The 14,444-nt window shown below is 40.9% G+C and overlaps 1 pseudogene; it reads right to left on the bottom strand.

The window, feature by feature from the left end:
* Window positions 1–835: 835 nt before the first annotated feature.
* LOC103018052 (60S ribosomal protein L27a-like) lies at window positions 836–1,287 on the bottom strand (annotated as a pseudogene).
* Between the last annotated feature and the right edge of the window lie 13,157 nt (window positions 1,288–14,444).

A 14,444-nucleotide genomic window follows, 5' to 3' on the forward strand; every position in this document is an offset into this window, starting at 1 on the left:
CAGTTAAATGACAGAGTATAGTATACCAAGCCCTGTCCTGGGTACAAGGGCAACGGCTCTCAACCTTGGCTGTGCATTAGAGTTCCCCTTGGCACTCAAAAACAATTTAATAAAAAGAAATACAATCTAATGCCAAACCCCAGACTAATTAAACCGGAACCTCTGGGGATTCTCCCAGGCATCCGCATTTTTCAAAGCTCCTCAGGTGATTTCAATGTGAAATCAGGGCGGAGCATCCCTCACTAAATTGACAAAGTTGAATAGACATAATTTGCTCCCTTGAGAAAGTAAACAATCATGTAAATAAATACAAGTGATATAAGACATTATATGGCACTCATGGTAATGCACACAAAGGATCGTGTTTGGGGAGAGAACGAATAGACTAATTTTCCTTGGGAGAATCGGGATACTTTATGGGAGAGACAATGTCAGAATAATTTTGAAGATGACAAAGGATTTTTCCAAGTTGGCAAGCAGGGAAGAAGATTGGAGGGGGGAAGGGAGCTCACATTGCTGTGCATGCAGGTAGAGAAAAGTTAAGAAGATGCTGGAGATTTCCGACCCATAACATAACTATCAGATATGGAACAATTTGTGCAGAGTGCCCTCAACACCCAACCCGGAAGCTGCTCCTGACTGCTGAGAAATCAGTGGCTGGGAAAGTTCCCCTTTCTCTCCAGTGGAACCTGTAGTGTGAGAGCCGAGAGCTGGAAGGCAGTGCTCGTGCAGAGATATCCTTCCACAGACTAAGGGGTGACAGGGAGGACATTGAATGACAGCCAACTTTTTGTGCTGTTAATTTTTTAAAGCAGTTTTTAGCATTTAATGAAATTCATGTGGCTTCAAGCCACCAGGATATCAGACCCCTCTTCCTGCCCTTAATCTTCTCCCTGGCTCTTCTGCTGAAGAATTTGACCTTCATGATGACAGGCAGCTTTAGGAGCTTCTCTTCTCCAGAACATTTTAGTAGCATGATCGTATCACATCCGTGATGGGGGTGTCTCCAGTCTTGGTTTTGGTAGCATTTACCCATGTCTGCTCACTGACCAAGGTCCATAATTTAGTGAGGTTGACAGTGGGGCAGAAGTTCTGGTTCCTCTTTAAGTGGTTATGCTTCATACGAACCTTGTCACAGTAACCTAGGTAGTGTTTGCCTAAGTTGATCGTGTGGTGATGCCTGCCCCTAGCATGACCCCCGCTTCCCCAGTGCTTCTGGTTCTTGCTGATGTGGCCATTGCCATGGCTCCCGTGGTCCTGAATTTTATGGTTCTTCCTTAGTTTGGATGGTAGGTCAGTGACCCAGACAAATGAGATGTTAATATTTTTGAAGTTGCAACATTTTCATGAGTGGATGCTGTAGCTAATAGAAACAAAAACTGTGGTTACAGAGATAAAATTTATGAAGTCTTGGTACTTGGTGCAAATTTTGAAGACGTGGTATGAATTTCGACAGTGACATTCACGTTTGGAAATACTGCTTGAGGTCAACACCAATCAAGCCACATACCCATTGCCAGCTGAGTTGTGACCAGGCTTATCCATCATGTGACGTCTTGTCAATTACCACAGCTAATTGTGTCATTGCCCCTAACAATGCTACAACTAAAGCTACAAGCACAACAATTTAAAAAACATTTTGAGGGCTTACTATGCCCTAAATGTGTTAACTATTTTAAGAAATCTTTGATTATGTTTTGCCACCTGTACTCCATTTATTTCATTCTTTTCTTTTTTTTTTTTAATCAGTCATCAATTTTATACACATCACTGTATACATGTCAATCCCAATTGCCCAATTCAGCACACCACCATCCCCACCCCACCGCAGTTTTCCCCCCTTGGTGTCCATACGTTTGTTCTCTACCATTTATTTTATTCTTAATATTCATCAAATGTTTTACTTGCATATCTGTTTACTCATAACAAGGGTAATATTTTGAAAGATTTAAGGAGATACTTTTCTCCTTTTTGTGGTAAATCATGTTCTTCCAATACAGTTTTATCTTTTTAAATTTATTTAAGTATATTTGATTTACAATGTTGTGGTAATTTCTGCTCTACAGCAAAGTGATTCAGTTCTACATGTATATATATATACATTCTTTTTCTTTTTCTTTTCCTTTATGGTTTATCACAGGATGTTGAATATAATTTCCCGTGCTATACAGTAGGATCTTGTCGTTTATCCATTCTATATGTAATAGTTTGCAACTGCTAATTTCAAACCCCCAATCCTTCCCTCCCCCATATCCCCTCCCCCTTGGCAATCACAAGTCTGTTCTCTGTCTGTGAGTCGGTTTCCTTCCAACACAGCTTTAGAATAAGAAGGAAGAAAGATGCCACCTCGGGGAAGAGAAGAGTGCAGAATAGGGAACATCGTTGTGAAAGATGAAGAAGTAGCTGAAGGCCCATTCCTGCTGCTTCAGATGGCGTGGGAAGAAACAAGTTAGCAGCTCAATGAAGCAGGTGGTGAAATACATGTATCTTTATCAACCTCATTGGGCTGCAGTACAGGCAGGGGAAACCAGCTAGATAGATTGAGGGGGAGATGAAAGCAGAAGAGGATTTTTTTCTTTTTCTGCTTCCTATTTGGGATCTGAGAGGAGAAAGATTTATAAGGTGTCCCCCATGTTAACATGGGGTAGCTACTTCAGAGCCAACTCAGATGCATGCTGTAGTTAGGGGAAGAGTTAGCCTGAGACAGCATCTTAAGCCTCCCTTGGCTCCTGTGGGGACTGGAAAAAGCCAGAATTGTTTCTGAATTACTGAAGGACCCGGATGTTAGCTGAGAATGACTAGAAAGCTTGCCTTAGGGGTTGCTGCTCCAGAAGCAAAGTGATTTATGCTAGGATGCTGCAGGGTGGGCCACCTGGCCTGGGGAATGAAAGGGAGTGGTCGACCACACAGGGATGTGCAGAAGCAGGGAGAGACCCGTCACAGGCCCTGACTGGGTTGGGAGAGCAGAGATCTTAAGTTTACCTATCATGGGCTTCCACGTGGTCCACTGCCAAGCAGGGTACCCAGAAACTGGACAGCAAAGGACAACACCATGGAGACCAGAGGAGCCTGGGTTCAGTGGATGGGCCTGGGTGGGTGGATCTGAGGCCCCTTCCATCCCTGCCACCACAGTGCCTTGTTCTCCTGCCTCCTGATCCCCATCCAGGGCTCAATGGAGAATAAGTGTAAGGAGGAGGGAAGGAAATTGGAAACACTGGGGAGAACCTAACTTACCTTAAGAGATTGTTTGAAGTATTGCATCGGACTGTGTTAACTTGATTAAACTAACTTCAGGTTTTCCCCATGACCACTCGAGGTAAGGATTTGTGAGGATTATCAGGTTAATTCAGGAAATATAAATGGTGCATTTTCTTTGAAATCTGAGTATAATGTACAAATTTGTGATCCAGCTATCCTAGTTTCCAGGACTGCCGCAACAAATCACCACCAACTGGGTGGCTTGAAATAACAGAAATATATACTCTCATAGTTCAGGAGGCAAGAAATCTGAAATCAAGGTCTCAGCAGTGTTGGTTCCTCTTGGAGCCTCTGAAGGAGCTTCTTGTGGTTGCCGACAGTCCTGTGTATTTCTTGGCATGTAGACTCATCACCAGAACTCTGTCTCCGTCTTCACATGGCTTTTCCTCTGTGTGTCTCTGTGTCTCTTCTTTTCTTACTAAAGATACCAGTTATTGGATTTAGGACCCACCCTAATCCAGTATGACCTCATCTTAACTAATTACATTTGCAAAGACTCTCTTTCCAAACATTCTGAGGTTCTGGGTGGGTGTGAATACTTGGGGACACCATTCAACCCAGTACACCAACAATACTTATTTACTTCTCCCCCACTACCCTGTAAGCTCTAGGAGGGCAGTGACCAGACCGGCTTTATGGGTCATATTGGCACCTCACACAGAGTGTGTTCCCATCATGTTTTTATGGCTTAAGTGAAAGAATGGATGCACTCCATCAGTTATGGTGTTTTCTCCTTTCCTCTAATCCTTCCACCCATCCCAGTGGCACATCTTTAGTCCATCTGGGGTCAGACTAGTCTTCTGTTCCCATTACCCAGGACCCCCACCCCCACCTTTTTCTAGCCCTTGCAGGAGGTTTCTCCAACAATATGGCTTTGATCTATGAGCAAGTCCCCAAAACTTGTTCCCCTCGGCTTTTAAGTAGAGGGTGATTTCTGAATCTTATTCTTTCTGCCTCTTCTGGCATTTGTTGAGCAAGAGAGGTGTCCTGCCTCTGTGCAGATACAGAAGATATTTATTTCTCGCCTTGCAAATCGGGGAGAGGCCAAAGCCCTGTCTGCCCCGTCCACCCCTCCTGACGCTCCATTAGCTCTGCTGTTTATCTGAGTTGAGGATTAGCCTGGGCGAGACACCTCCTCTGCAGGAGGGAAGGTCCCATGCAGAATTTTGGAAGGCTTTTGATCAGCCTGCCACGTAATTAGGAGATAAAATAGGCAACTGATGAAAAATGGAAAAAATGTAGGTTGTTCAGGCAGTTACAGGCATTGTGCCTCATCTGTGGTAAAACAATTATTACTTCTATGGCTTATTTAGCTGTATGCTAAATAAAAAGAGATTACCTGGGCAGGCTTGGTCAAATATTTAGGACATGTAGACTAAATTCAGTGTAATGACCAGGTGACAAAACTGCTCTCAAAGCCCTGGGAACCTGCATTCCAAACCGAGATCTAAGTGTGGTCAAAATCGAATCCCTCTCCCATCCTCCACTCCGCCAGCCTACTCTAATGCATCTCTCTGTAAAATTCTCTTACCTTTGCTTACCGGCAATGAAACTGGAGGTTCAAACCCAGGCCGTGGAGTCAGACGGACCCAACTCTACTCTTAGTTGTGTTTTTAACTAGTGTTCTCATCCCTGGTTGCGTGTTAGAATTACCTGGGGAGCTTAAAAATCCTGATACACAAGCCCCACCCTACACCAATGAAATCACAATCTTTGGGGGTGGGACCCAGGCATCAATATTTCTTAAAACTCCCCAGGCAATGACAACGCGCATTTACATTTCAGAACCAGGGACCTCAGACAAATCATTTGTCTTTCTAAATCTCAGTTTGCTCTTCTGCAACTAGAGGTAACATATTCTCATAGAGTTTTTTCGAGGATTAAATGACAGTGTGTGAAACATGCTTAGTACAGTGCCTGGCACTAAATAACCTCTCAATACATGATAGCTATTTTTATTATGTTTAGTCTTGTATTTTTCTCAAATGGTTTCTTATGTCTTATTTCCAAAATAAGATGGGAAGTTCTTCTCTAGAGACTATTACATTTTGTTTTTAATTAACTAATTAACAAGTATGTATTATGGTACATCTCTGTATTGAGTACTGTAGGGAAGGGGATTTAAAAATAGTAAAGACAAGGCTTCTTATCTCCAAGAGCTCAACATGTAATGGAGAAAGGTGACGTCATGTACCTGGCTCTAATTCAAAGTACACTCCATGATAAGCATGTTAATATAAGCACCCAGGATGTGCAGTGGAAGAGAGTGTAGTTTATTCTGGTTGGGGTACTTGGAAGACTCCTTAGAGAAAGTAGAGCCTGAACTAACTGGGCTTTGTAGAATGAGTAAGTCTGAAATGGACATCTCAGTGCTGGGCAAAGAGCCTGCATAGAGAATAGCTTTTACAAAGACAAAAAGGATGAAGAACATTGAATTTTTTCCCAGAAAAGCAAGTGGTTCATGTCTCAAGAGTGCATTTGGGAAGGAAACACAATGGTAGAAAAGAACATAAAGGTAGGTAGAGGCAATTGATGGAGGGCTTGGAAATCGAAGGGAAAGAGTTTGGACTTTTTTGTCTGTTTTAATAGTTGGGAGCACAGGTTGTTGTTATGACCTTCTTGCTAGTTGGGGTTGAGTTGTAAAAATAAAGAACAGTCCCATTTGTTGCATCACATGAGGCCCAATCACATCAGGCCCATCAGCATCAAGCCTGGTACAAAAGAGTATACATTTCCCAAAATGTGTGTAGGACAGACACTGGTCAAAATGGGGTCCATTGCCCAGCAACATCAGCATCACCTGGGGGCTTGTTAGAAGAACACAATCTTGGATCCTATCCCAGACCTGTTAAGGCTAAATCTGAATTTTAACAAGATCCCCAGTGATTGATGTGCACATTAACATTTGGGAAGCATTGGACTAGCCTCTTCTCTTTGCAACATCTTTCCCAATCTCCATCCAGTTGAACACTTCTCTCATCACCATAACAACTTGTATCCCATAATAGTCAATAAGGATGTTAGCAGAAAGGAGCAAGTTGGCAAATATAACCTTTACCCCCAATTTAGAAATGTTTTGTTTCTAGGAGTTTCTTGTAGTAATACCAATTTGTTCTTTTGGGTACTCCTCGCATTTTAACGTACAATATTTACTTATTAATGCCGGAAAAGTCACCAGTAGATCTGGGTATTCTTGCCACCAGTGATCCCATTCAGATGCACACATGCATTTTCCAAAGTCTAGCAAAAATACTAAGGGTACATAAATCTTAAGAATTGTGTCCTCTGATTGCCTGATATCTTGATTGCCAACAGAGAGTATTTAAGTTATTCTCTATTACTAAGAGTTGCATAAATAAGTTTCCTGGGGTAAAATTACTATGGGAAATATCATATATTTTCTTTCCTCTCTTTGATATTTATAACGTATGCTAACATATTTAAGATTCTACAGTATCCTGTACGAAATGTCTGCTTAATTTACTGTTCCCTCTATGTTTCACCACAGAACACACTTAATGAATGCATTAATCTCTCATAGAGCACAGTTAGAGAAATTCTGCTCTAAGAAAGAAAGGGATGAACAATGTCAGGAGGCATAAAATTAACCATTAGAAATGCACTATTCACAGAGAAAAAAGGTGGAGAGGAAACTGTGCAAAGATAAACTTGAAATCCATTGGCCTCAGACTTCTGTCCTGTAAAAAGGTACTCAGTTAGTCCAGATCAATTCTAATGGACTGAATACTGTTTTAAGCCTCTCCATATTTCAGAATACATTCTCAGTAAATGGAAAAAATATTAGCCAATTTCACAGTTAAAACCATATAAAACTTCTGGGAAGGGGCAAGGGCTTTGGTAGCAGACATATCTGTGACCCTGGGTGAGTTCTTCACTTGTATGAGTCTTAGTTTTCTCATCTCTAAAATAGGGACACTCATTTCCACATAACAGATCTTTGTATTATTATATTTGCTTTAAACAGTCAATTTAGTCTTAAATAAATTTAAAATATAAGAAAAAATCATACAGGTACTCATGTAGTTACCATTTCTATTTCTCTTCATTTTTTCATGTAGCTCCAGATTTCCATCTGGAATCATTTTTCTTCTGCCTGAAGGAATTCATTTAACGTTTCTTCTAGTGCCAATTTGCCACTACTGAATTATTTAGATTTTGTATGTCTGAGAAATTCTTTATTTCGCCTTCATTTTTGAAAGATATTCTCATCGGGTATAGAATCCTAGGTTGACAGCTTTTTTCCCAGTACTTTAAAGATATTGCTGCACCGTTGTCTTGCTTGCATTGTTGCTAATGAGAAGGTTACTATCACTCACATCTTTGTTCCTGTGTATGTAATGTGTCTTATTTCTCTAGCTACTTTTATGATTTTTCTCTTTACCACTGGTTTTATGCAATTAGATTATGATGTGTCTTGGTGCCATTTTCTTCATGTTTCTTGTGATTAGATTTGTTGAGCTTCTTAGCTCACTGGGTTTATAGTTTTCCTTTTATTTATAAAATTTTGGTAATTATTTCTTCAAGTATATTTTTCTGTTCCCCACTCTTTGGGGTCTCTAACTACACATATATTAGGCCAATGGAAGTTGATTACAGCTCACTGATGCTCTGTTTATTTTTTTTAATTTTTTAATTTTGGTTTTTGTTTTCATTTTGCTTATTTATTTATTTATTTATTTATTTATTTATTTAGGTTGCGTTCGGTCTTCATTGTTGCACACAGCTTTCTCTAGTTGCAGTGAGCGGGGGTTACTCTTCATTGCGGTGCATGGGCTTTTCATTGCGGTGGCTTCTTTTGTTGCAGGGCATGGGCTCTAGGTACACAGGCTTCAGTAGTTGTGGCATGGGGGCTCAGTAGTTGTGGCTCGCGGGCTCTAGAGCGCAGGCTCAGTAGTTCTGGCGCACGGGCTTAGTTGCTCTGCAGCATGTGGGATCTTCCCAGACCAGGGCTTGAACCCATGTCCCCTGCATTGGCAGGCAGATTCTTAACCACTGCACCACCAGGGAAGTCCTGATGCTCTGTTTTATTTTATTTTTTTTGCTTGTCACTTTGGAAGATTTCTATTGCTATGTCTTCAAATTCGCAAATCTTCTTTTGCAATGTCTAGTTTTCTGTTGATCTCCTCCAGTGTAATTTTCATCTCTGGAAGTCTAATTTAGTTCTTTTATGTGTCTTCCATGTCTTTACTTAAGGTGCTCAATTTTTCTTCTACATTCTTGAACATATGGGATACAGTTATAAGAACAGTTTTAATACCCTTGTCTAATTGATTCTATCATATATGTCATATCTGGGTATGTTTTGATTATTTTTTTATTCTACTAGTTGTGGATCATATTTTCCAGCATCCTTGAATGCCTGGTAATTTTTTTTTAGATACTAGACATTGTGATTTTAGCTTGCTGGGTGTTAGATAATTTTGTATTTCCATAAATATTCTTGAGCTTTGTCCTGGGATGCAGTTAAGTTACTTTGGAACATTTTGATCCTTTTGAGGCTTGCCTTTCAGCTTTGTTAGGGGAGACCAGAGCAGCCTTTAGTCTATGGCTAATTTTGCCCCACTACCAAGGCAATATCTTTCTGAGTACTTTACCCAGTAACCTGTAAAAACTGAGTTTTTCCACTTTGGTTGGCAGAAATAGGAACTTACCCTGGCTTTTTGTGAGCTCTGGGGATTATTCCTTCTGCTGCTTTCAGGTGATTCTTTCCCTAGACTTTGGTAGTTTTCTCACCTAATGTGCTGACCAGTAGTGAGCCTAGAACTTGAGAGAGATCTTCTTCAGACCTCTCTCTCTCTTTCTCTCTCTCTGTCTCTCCCCTCCCCATCTCCACTCCCTCCACTACTCTTCTCTATGAACTCCCTAATCACTTTGGTCTCTGTGAATTTCCGTCTCCTTCTCAGCTCAGAGACATCACTGGACTTTGCCTGAGTTTCCCCTCCTTACACTGTGGCCTGAAAATTCTCTCCAGTAGTAAGTTTGGACAATCTGTGGGACTTATATGATTTGGTTCCTTTATTTCAGGGATCACTGCATTGCACTGCCTGATGTCCAGTATCTGAAAACGGATGTTTGATTTATTGCACCCAGTTTTTTAGGTCCAGTATCTGAAAACAGATGTTTGATTTATTGCACCCAGTTTTTTAGGTGTTTTAAGTAGGAAGATAAATCTGTTCCCTGTCACTTCACCTTGCTTGCAAGCCAAAGATGCTATATATGAAAAATTCTGAATGCAGGCAGACAATAGATAAATAATATCCATTTACTTCTCATTATAATTTGTGATGGTAAACTGAGGTTTCTTTCATTTATTCTAGACATTTCTGCTTCTTTGTTCAAAATAATGTTTTGACTATCACAACTTTGTGTGAATTCCACATGTTAGCAATAGGGTCTCATATCAGTGGCTAATTTCCCCAGAAGATTTACAGCAAACTACAAGGGTCAGATTTCAGCTAATAAATGACTTGTTATTTTGCTACTACTACAATCTGGGCTATCATTAATTGATTTATTAGTAGTTAGTCTCAATTTATGAACATTAGCCAAAGTTTTGTCTTTAGCCGAGACATGTTACTGATGTAGTTATGTACCCCCAAAAGGAACCATGTGCTAAATTTTGCAGGTATCCATGCCTGGTGAAAATCTAATTGACCTATGCAGGCAGAGACAAATGTCACCTAGTGGCTGCTTCACAAATTGCAGGCATAGATCTAATGTGTATTAATGGGACCTACTACAATACCTAGTTCCCAGGCTAAAGTACTTAAATGACAAGGGTCCTTGACTGCAGAGATGGTAACCACTACACTATTGTTTTATTACAAAACCTCAACTGAGAATCTGCATTTTTTCAACAGTCAATCTATACAGAGTAACTATAGGGTCATTTATCATTGTTGTTTCTTTGGGCTGAAATGATAAAATATAAAAATAATGACTACGGGCTTCCCTGGTGGCGCAGTGGTTGAGAGTCTGCCTGCCAATGCAGGGGACACGGGTTCGAGCCCTGGTCTGGGAAGATCCCACATGCCGCGGAGCAACTAGGCCCGTGAGCCACAGCTACTGAGCCTGCGCGTCTGGAGCCTGTGCTCCGCAACAAGAGAGGCCGCGATAATGAGAGGCCCGCGCACCGCGATGAAGAGTGGCCCCCACTTGCCGCAACTAGGGAAAGCCCTCGCACAGAAACGAAGACCCGACACAGCCATAAATAAATAAAAATAAAAAAAAAAATTAAAAAAAAAAAATAATAATGACTACTATTTGATAAACAAATATTATATTCAAGTCATTATTTCTAGGCCTCAAAACAACCATGCAAAAAAAGCAGAAGTGAGAAAACTTCACTGTTCTGAATATGATGTTCCTGTCACACTGTGCTTGTCTGCTTGTCATGAACTGGTAAGAAAGTCTATTTAGTACTTACAATTTTGTTTGACTGATAAGATTATGGGAATGAATGAATTATTACCACACCAGTACAGTTTGCGACATGATATAGTAAAATGGTTATGGTCTTTGGAATCAGACAGATATGGATTCAAATCTCAGCTCACTAATTAGTTTTGTGATCCTGGGAAATTTATGTAACTTATATGAATGAGTCTCAGATTCTTTACTATTAGTAGAGTAAATAATTAGTAAATAATAAGATTCAGCATGATCTGAGCGCTTAGTATGTGCCAGCCATCCCAGTAAGGTGAAGTCAGGATGATTATTATCCTCATTTTACAGGCGAGGAAAATGAAGCTTAGAGAGGTCACTTGCCCTAAATCACATGGATAATAAATGGAGAGCTAGGATTTGAACCCTGACTCACAACAGTATGATGCAAAAATAAGACAAAACAACACCTATGTTAAAAAGTCATTGGTGAGGGCTTCCCTGGTGGCGCAGTGGTTGAGAATCTGCCTGCTAATGCAGGGGACACGGGTTCGAGCCCTGGTCTGGGAAGATCCCACATGCCACGGAGCATCTGGGCCCGTGAGCCACAATTGCTGAGCCTGCGCGTCTGGAGCCTGTGCCCCGCGACGGGAGGGGCCGCGATAGAGAAAGGCCCGCGCACCGCGATGAAGAGCGGTCCCCGCACCGCGATGAAGAGTGGCCCCCGCTTGCCGCAACTGGAGAAAGCCCTCACACGAACCGAAGACCCAACACAGCCAAAAATAAATAAATAAATAAATAAAATCAAGTAAAACTTTAAAAAAAAAAAAAAAAGTCATTGGTGAGGATTAAATGTCATGACATGTGTTCCTAAAATATGGTGATTCTTCAATAAGTGGTACTTTCCTTTTCTTCACTGTAATTTCTTAAACAAGGATTCCATAGGGGAAGATCTAATAATTTTAAAAAGGAGTTCTTGGGGGTGAGAATACTTGAGATCAATGGGCAAATTCAAATGCAGACAATGAAGGAAACTCTTAGGATATCTTAGGAATAATATTAATTTACTTTATGTGGGCCCCATGCCTGAGGATATGCTCAGATCATGTTCACAGCAGTAAATGAGGCAGGCACAACCTTCATCATTTCTATCGAGGCTTGTGGAGGTTACGTCTACTTTATTCAAGTTCATCCAGTAAGGACTGGGGAACAGAGGCAGTCCGAGTCCAGACAGTCCAAATCCAGAGTTCCAGTTCTAACCACTAAACCATACTGCCTCTTCATAGCTCTTACACGTTGCTTTCAACCAGCGTTTTTGCGTTTCTGATTGGTACCAGCTATGGGCTTGCGCCAGGATCATCACAATCATCCAAGAAGATTCTATCCCACTCATGGATTCAACATCCCATTTAAAGTTAACATGGCAAGTTCAAAACAGGTTATGCAAACATTTCTACTTCACTTTCCATTGTGTAATTACCCTCTTGCCACGGCCTGATTTCAAATTCCCGTTCATGAAAGCCAATTTGGAGCGAAGCAGGGTTGAATGCACGAAATCCTGGAAATCATACGAGAAATCCCTTTTCCTCCCAGGTTTACTGCAATTATATCCTTGATAATGAATTGCTCATCAGTTCTGCCGGCATTGGAAGTGATTGCCTCTGCAGGTAGCAATCATTTCGTGCAATTGCCACAATTATCAATCCCCTTCAGGATGATTGGGATTTAGCAATAGGGACCAGAAGAGTGGAAGATTATTCAAGATAAGGACTAATATTAGAAACTTGCCAATGAGAAATGATGTCTTTCCACTGATGAAGGTCTCTTAGAAAGTGAGCAGTGGTTAGAAAACGATCAGCATTTCTGAGGCTCTTCCCTTACAGACTTGAATGCACTGTATACACCCAGAAGACTCGATAATTTTAAAGATCTATCATAGATTTTATCTTTCCTCTTCACAACTCCCACCAATTATTATGCTGATGCATATTCATTTCTGACATAAGTGTTAAATTCTAGGTAATTTTTAATGCTGGTGATGGTATTGGGAGTCTACACCGCCCCCCCCCCCGCCACTGGAAAAAATAATTTGACAGCATACATGAAAAGCCTTAAAATGTTTATACTCTTTGTCCTTGTCATACCTTTTCTGGAAGTCTATCCTAAGAAAAGCAGAGAGGTAGGAAAAGATTGAAACACTCAGTGTTATTTCTAATAGAAAAATATTAGAAAACACTTCAATGCTCAATAACAGAATAGTTAAGTAAATTATAGTTCATTAAGTGATGGGGTATTATGCAGCCATTAAAAGTCATGTTTTTGAAGAGTGGTTAATGACACATGGAAAATATTCATTATAGAATGTCAAGTGGAAAAAAAATAAACACAATCAAGGTTAAATAACAGTAGGTGTAATGTAATTTATTAAGCATCCATTATATAACCCTGAAGGGTAGGTGTTTTTATCCCCATATAACAGGAAAGGAAACAAAGGTTCAGAGAGGTTAGGGGAAAGAGAGAGAGAGAGAGAGAGATTGGAAAAATGAGACATGAAAAGATACAAAATTTATTGCTGGCTACCCTGGAGGGATGGGAACAAAAAACAATTGTTTTTTCAATATGCATGGTGGTAATTTCCACTGTAAGCATGAATTATATTTGCAATCAGAAAATAATAAATATCATTAAAATATTCTGGGTGCCTAAGAAACAACTTTGGAAAAGAACTTTTTCTTGGAGCAGGCTAAATGAAGCAGGAAGCGAACTTGAGTTCTAGCCTTCAGACACTCAGACTTGACCACAGTCTTGCTCTCTCCTCTGGCCCCTGGTTTGGGGTCATTCAGACACAGGAATTGGCCCAGCCTGGTACAGGGCTAGCGGTCTCCCTACAGCTGATCCTCTCATTATGTATGAGTCTCTGTCCCAGAAGGAAATATCTGGTAAACTGACCCACACTCTGGTGTTTGGCACTAAGAGTGCTGTTTCTCAAAACACCTGGTTCTGGTCCTGGAACCCCTGACCTAGGAACCACCTGGTTCCTACTTATTGAAAACAGATTCCTGGGTCTCTTAGAGTTCCTGAATCAGGATGAGGCTGGGGTTTCTGCATCTGCAACAAGAGCTCTGGGTGATTCTAATGTGCACTATTGTTAGAGAGCCATTGCCCCATAGGAACCTACTGCTAACAGGAAGGGAATACAGAGGGAAATGAACCCAGTGAGAGCTTCTACAGGGAAGATATCTGGGGGTAGAAAATCCCTTTAATGTCTATTCAGCAACTTCCTACTAGGATCCTGGCTCTGTTCCTTCCCACATGGGTGACCTTGACCTTGGGAAAGTTACTTCTCCTCTCTGAGAGCCTCATCGTTTTCATCTGTGAAATGGAAATGACGTGAGGATGATGGTGATGATGATGATGATGGTGGTGGTGATGGAGGTGATGAAGATGATGATGGTGATGATGAAGATGATGATGATGATGATGGTGGTGGTGGTGGTGATGGAGATGATGAAGATGATGATGTTGATGATGGTGATGATGAAGATGATGATGTTGATGATGGTGATGATGATGATAGTGGTGGTGGTGATGATGATGATGGTGATGATGATGACTGGGCCCACGTTCTAGAACAGCAGCCAGAGTAATCCTTGCCTGAAAAGTAAGTGTGGAATACATTCCTCAAGCCAGATCTTTAAAATGGCCTACAAGGTCCTATCTGATCCACTGTCTACCCCCATAACCTCTCTGATCCTACTGTATTCTCTGTTTCTGTTTAATCA

This window comes from Balaenoptera acutorostrata, chromosome 15, assembly GCF_949987535.1.
Source record: "Balaenoptera acutorostrata chromosome 15, mBalAcu1.1, whole genome shotgun sequence".
NCBI classification, from domain to species: Eukaryota; Metazoa; Chordata; class Mammalia; order Artiodactyla; family Balaenopteridae; genus Balaenoptera; species Balaenoptera acutorostrata.